At 32.1% G+C, this 6937-nt stretch overlaps 1 long non-coding RNA gene across 1 annotated transcript; it reads right to left on the bottom strand.

Moving 5' to 3' along the window:
• Positions 1 to 1866: 1866 nt before the first annotated feature.
• LOC124895381 lies at positions 1867 to 4172 on the bottom strand. Its single transcript, XR_007051684.1, has 2 exons — positions 3506 to 4172; positions 1867 to 2162 (listed from the first exon to the last, which is right to left on the bottom strand). It is a non-coding gene; the product is annotated as an uncharacterized LOC124895381 (long non-coding RNA).
• Positions 4173 to 6937: the final 2765 nt, after the last annotated feature.

Below are 6937 nucleotides of genomic sequence, written 5' to 3' on the forward strand. Positions count from 1 at the left end.
AATATTGACGGATTATCTGATCGACAAATCTCTATTCTTATCCATCGAATGTCCATGTATGCTACTATTGCCACAACCACTGCTTCGCCAAAGAATCGAGCCAATCGTATTGACCCAACAATTTATAAAATGATTGTTGCGGGATTTACTGGCCAACTTCGAGGCTGGTGGGATAATTTCCTAGACGACGATAAACGCGAGGCTATTTTTAATGCCACCAATGATAAACCTGGAAAAGATAATTTAGGTCGACCACTTCGGGCAGGACGATCAGATGCTGTCTATACCCTTATGCTTACAATTATTGAACATTTTGGAGGAAGATTTATCAATCAGTATGAAAATATTAGAACTCTTCTTAATGGTTTAAAATGCAAACACTTAGGAGAATTTAGATGGTATAAAGACACCTTTCTTAGTAGGGTTATGGATTTACCCGAAAGTAAGTATGACCATTGGAAAGCTAAATTCATTGATGGTCTTCCACCTTTATTTGCTGAAAGAGTTAGAAAATCACTTAGAGGATCTTATGGCGAAGTCCAGTATTCAGAAAAAACTTATGGTCAGCTTATTGTAGCTTGTACTCAAGAAGGCTTAGCCCTTTGCAACGAGTTAAAATTAGCCAGACAAATTAAGCTCGACAAACTCAGAGAAAAATCTCAATTAGGAGACTTTTGTGAACAATTTGGTATGGATAAACCTTTAGCACAAAAAATCCAAAGATATTTAAAGCCTAATAAATCCTATAGAAATAAACGTTCTAGGCATAGAACCAAAGAAGAACGTGAAACTAGAAAATCCTTCCGTAAGTTTACTAGATTCACGAAAAATAGATCAAAAAGAGAGTTGACCAAAATTAAGTGCTATAAGTGCAACCAGTATGGTCATATAGCTCCAAATTGTAAATTACAAAAACTCAAATCCCTAGGACTTTCTGAAGAAGTTCATGACCAAGTTTAAAATTTGTTATATACCTCTGATTCCGAATCTGATTCTACTTCTGAAAATGATTTTGAATTACCTAATTCTGATAGTGAACTCAATCAGGTTGATAAATGTAATGATTGTGATAATGATATTTGTAATTGTGATAAAATAATGTATAAACTTCAAGCGCAATTCGAAGATCTTAATTTAAATGTTCAAACTCTTACTGCTGATAATGTCCTTGAATTACTAAAAGAAATTACTAATGAAAAACTTCGTGAAAAAATCATCAATTTTGCTACTCAAAAAACTTCTGCTAATACTAGTATTTCTAAAGGTAACTCTTATGATAATTATCACATGTCTTATTTCTTAGCCGAAGTTAATCGACATCTTGCGTTGAGTCAAACTCCAGGTAGAGATACTACCTTTAATGATTTAAAAATCAAAGTTGAACAATTAAAAAAAGAAATTGTCTCCTTGAAACAAAATCAGATGATCTCCGATCATAGAATTTTTAAAATTGAAGAAAAGATTATTGATATCCCTGAAACTTCTATTACTTCCAAAGGAAAAAGAAAAGGATTTGGAATACTCTGAAAATTCTGAAATTGATAAACTTAATCCAACAGAAGATTTAAAAAGGGATTATTTCTTGGGAATGATGCAAATAAGATGTTCGTTGTATTCAAGAAGGACTAATTCCAACCAGATATTTTGAAAAAACTACTCACATAATCAAGTCTGCATCTAGTCATACTCTTGATATCAACTATAAATTACCAAATACTCACATATGTCGAGATAAAGTCTGCATTCCACATTTCTTCTTTTTAGTAAAAAATCAGTTATATTCTCCTATTATTTTAGGAACACCTTTTATAAATGCTATTTATCCTTATACACATATTGATATAAATGATTTTAAGACTACTTATAAAAATAAACAAATCTCTTATCCTGTTGTTACTAATCCTGTAACAAGGGATATAAATACCCTTATCAGTATGAAACAAAAGAAAATTAATTTTTTACAATTAGAACTAATGAGTATTAATATTTTTTATACTTTAAAATCAGTCAAAGTCCAAGAAAAAAAAAAAAATTTCTAATCAATTAATTCTTGATATTTGTGCTGATCATCCAAATGCTTTCTGGAACCGAAAGAAGCATATTGTTTCTCTTCCTTATGAAAATGGCTTCAGTGAAGAAAAAATTCCAACAAAATCTCGATCCTGTCAAATGAATACAGAGTTAGTAGAATTCTGTAAGACAGAAATTGATAGTCTTCTGCAAAAAGGTCTTATAAAACCTTCAAAATCCCTTTGGTCTTGGACTGCTTTTTATGTTAATAATGCTGCTGAAAAGAAACGAGGAGTACCTCGATTAGTTATAAACTATAAACCTTTAAAATGGATTCGATATCCTATACCGAATAAAAAAGACTTACTTTTTAGATTATATGATGCTAATATATTTTTTAAATTTGATTTAAAATCTGGTTATTGATAAATTCAAATTGATAAAGAGCATACTTATAGAACTGCTTTTAATGTCCCTTTTGGACAGTATGAATGGAATGTTATGCCATTTGGTTTAAAAAAAGCTCCTTCTGAATTTCAAAAAATTATGAATGACATTTTTAATCCCTATATGGACTTTATCATTGTCTATATTGATGATATTTTAATATTCTCAAAAACTCTTGAATCTCATTTTAAACATTTACATACGTTTAAACAAATAATTATTCAAAATGACTTAGTCATCTTCAAATCAAAGATAAGTTTATTTCAGATAAATATTAGATTTTTAGGACATAATATTTCTCAAGGCTCTATTGAGCCTATACAACGAGTTCTAGAATTTGCTAAAAAATTTTCTGATATTATTACGGATAGAAAACAACTTCAAAGATTCTTCGGTAGTCTTATCTATATTTCGCCTTTTTATGAAAATCTGTCTAGAGATTTAACTCCTTTAATAATAATAATAATAATAATAATAATAATAATAATAATAATAATAATAATAATAATAATAATCATGATACCTTTTTAACACAAAAAATTTTGACAGTACATAAATATGACATTTAACTATTCAAAACTGCACAAATATGTTCAAGTCAGCCCTTTTAATAATGTGGCATCGTGTGATTGGATTATCTTTCCACGTAAGCGCGAATAAAACTTACGCATGGGATTACAAAATCGATAGTAATATTTGTTCAGATTTTGAATATGCACTATCAAAATTTAAGGTCAAAGTTATAATTTGATGTCAAATTTTGAATCATAAAATTTTTATGTATTAACTCAATCAAGAGTGAGGGACATTAACTTGACTCGCAAAATGACCAGCAGTTCTATAACACACGTATGCACATATTTACAGACTTGTGTATAATGTATTCACACGTGAGCAATTTCACCAAAAAAAAATAGAATTTTGTATTTTTATGAGCAAAAGCTGAGAACAAACAGTAAACCTGAAAATATAGCAAAATCACATATCCATGGAATCAAGAGTAGATGAAGAACAGGTCAACGAAAGTTAAACAAAGAGGGATTCACACCTTTTGTTGGGCAGCAAATCGAAGCTTCGACGCCAAGAATCACCGGCCACCGAACTCAAACAAGTGAACGACAAAAAGTTTGAAAGTTGGCCGATTTCACTTATTTTTTTTATCATGAATGTTTTTGGCTGATTTTGAATGATTCCTCGTTGTCCATTAGGGACTGAGGACACCTCTTTTTATAGGCGAAATCCGTACATCAAAGTCCGGATTTGAAACAAGAAAAAAAAAGTGGGAATTGAGAAGATTTGAAATTCAAATTTGAGAAACGGATCTCTTTTCCCCCATATCATCAGCTTTTTCAGGCCATTAAAGGTGGGTTTGAATTTCTTTCCGTTTTAACACCAAATGGGGCATGATTTTTGCTAATGTGTTGAAGTAACCAGCTCGGAAGATACAAGAATTGGGGGAATCTTGCAGAGATGGCAGTGGCAATGGCCATGGCTGATGCGGCTAGAGCTTAGGTTTCTTGTTTGGGGTAGATGAGAGGGAGGAGAAAGAAGAGAAGGAGAGAATTTTTTGATTTACTGTAATTTTTGGGTAAATTGAAAGGGAAAGATCGATGTTTAGGGAAGACGGGAAACTGCGTGAATCGATTTCTCGGGAAGGGAGAAAGACGTTTGATGTACTTGATGTTTTTGACTAATTCCAAGTCGTCCGGTTTAAATTTCACATAGAAATAATAGATATTATATATATTAATTATTTAAAGTTGAAAATCTTGTGGCCCTTGGATCAAAAATATTTAAGTGACCGAGATGAGTTTGTATTTGTTGGCTGAGTGATGTGGCGAGATGTAATTGGTTAGAATGATGTGGCAAAGATTGATTATTTGGATTTAGAGTTGGATGGAGTAGTTTTAATGGATTGAGTTTGGGCCAAAATTGGGTATTTTTTATTGAAAAATTGATAAATGGATTGGACTTGAGTAAATAAAATTAGGATTGAATTATATTTGATCCAAATATTTTCTTCTCACTTAAAATTAATTTTACCATACTTCTATTGTCCTACAATTAGTTTAATATATACATATATAAATTATACATATTTCAATATAATAATTTTGTAACTTATATATATAATAGCATGAAAATAATTTTTAATAATTTTGTAACTTATACATATAATAGCATGAAAATAATTTTTAAAAAAGTGAATGCGAGTATCAATATATTTTTTTGTGTGTTTTTTTAAATCAAATAACTAATTATATTTTATTAGAATATGCAAAACGTGATAGGAAGAAAAACAATAGACTCTTCTTTCATTCTTTCAAAGAATTTATTGAAATCAAAATATGAATTTATTTTGAAAAATTAGTCAGGACTAAGAAGCATAGAAAAAGTAACTAAAGGAAAAGGACGAGCCAAAATTGGGTGTCAACAACTGCCCCTGGTTAACCGAAGATTGGTGTAAGAATATTTGGACATCAAGTTGACTAGCCAATTTTGTCTGGGTGAAATAGATAACAACAATAACAACAACAACAAATCCAGTGTATTCCCACATAGTAGGGTCTGGGGGGTAAGATGTACGCAGTCCATACCACTACTTCAGAAGAAGTAGAAAGGTTGTTTTCAATAGACCCCCGGCTCAAGACAAGGAGTTGGGTGAAATAGAGTATTGAAAAATTATGGACGAACTCTGATTTCTGAGCTGCCTATATATCTCGAGTCTCAAGAAAAATCAGACCATTTGTAGTTTGAATCAAAATTATTTTTTGATCAACCTCAAAATTTTCTCCAGTGGAGAATTATGGTGACACCGAGTTCTTTTGAGTGTGATCACAAAGACTTTAGCACAAAAGAATAGGGTAAGGCCACGCTTATTCCCCTGAATTGGTTGTGTGGGGGTAGCTAGGGATAAGAAAGTGTTTGATAGCAATATTTTCTGAGGATTTCAAAAGAAAAATGGATCGTGGACTTTCAAAACTGCCCCAGTGTCGGATTAAGATGACACTGAGCATTGACTCTATAGGAAGATTGAGTCGAGTTGAGTTTCTTTGCTGGAATTCTTGACGTAGCCAGGGATGCTTGACATTCCACTAGCTTGCTCCAATTTGCTGATAAGGTATAGTTCCATGTTGTGATGTATGTCTTATTGTTGCCAAATGTATTTTCTGTCCAAAATGAAACTTGTGGTAAAATTACCAGTTGAATAAAAAATATGAAATATATCAGAAAAAGTAGAGGTAAGAGTGTAGCTGCTCGGCTAATGCAGGTGTTGTACTGAAGTATCCAGTTGTCTTCGAAAGTTTTAATGTTGAATGAAGCCTCCACTTGTCTACGAGACTAAATGATATCTCTGGTTATCTTCAGAGAGTGCATGACATCTCCAGTTGTTTTTGAAGACTTGATGATTGATGATGTCTGTAAGATTTAAGATAAAATCGTTAAGGTAGGTAAAGTGATTTAAAGTAATTAGTAAAATAGAGTGTAATCGCTCGATTTATGTTGATGATGTAATGAAGTTTTCGATTGTCTTTGAAACCTTCAATGTTGGGCAAGGTTGTTGTTTGTCTTCAGGGACTCGATGATGTCTCTCGGTTGTCTTCGGAGAGTTAATGATGCATGATGTCTCTAGTTGTCTTTGAAGACTTGATGATGAGGGTGTTTTCGAGGACACAATGTTGATTATTGTGAAATCCTCCGATTGTCTTTGGGAACTTCGTGATGAATGAGTCTCCGATTTTTTCAGAGAAAAGTGTTGATTGTTATAAATCCTAAAAGCAAACTTTAGAGTAAAGTTACAGAATAAAGTCATGAGGTAAAAGTAAAGTAGATTATGGATGAGTAGTAAAATTATGTGCTTATGATGAAGGAGTCGTATGGCCAAATGATATATCTGTTTGTCTTTGAAGATCCGCCGTTGATTCCTGCAAAATTCAAGACGAAATTATCAAGTGAAAAAATGAATTATAAAAAAAGATAGTAGATTAAAGAACAAAATAAGTGGAGCCTCTCGACCATAAATTGAGATATTGATTGGTTCAGTGTTGTCCTCTGATCTTCAACATTCATCCTTCATGAGCAATTCCTTATACCTAGCATTGACATCCTGCATCTTTATCGTCCCAGCACTCAAAGAAAATTCTTAGTTGGGAGGGGGTGTTGATTCATGTTGACTCTAAGCTTGACTTTATTGATCCTCCGTTCATCTTGTCTGTTCAGACCTTATGATCTTCGTTGAGACTTGGAAAATGAACAAATAGTGAAAGATGTGATAAAAATGTTTAAAATATATATATGCATATATGCAAAGATATGTATAGTTTTCAAAACTTCTGCCAATTTTTAGACTGTGACACCTTTGAAACAAAATGAACGTCCTTTATCTTTTCACTTTTGCCTAGTATCCCAAGTCAAACGTATCTTGACAATGTCTAATCATCCTTGTCAGCATCTTTTCAAAATTTGCCCTATTTTTTAT

The sequence above is a fragment of the Capsicum annuum genome, unplaced genomic scaffold (genome assembly GCF_002878395.1).
Source record: "Capsicum annuum cultivar UCD-10X-F1 unplaced genomic scaffold, UCD10Xv1.1 ctg81678, whole genome shotgun sequence".
NCBI lineage: Eukaryota > Viridiplantae > Streptophyta > Magnoliopsida > Solanales > Solanaceae > Capsicum > Capsicum annuum.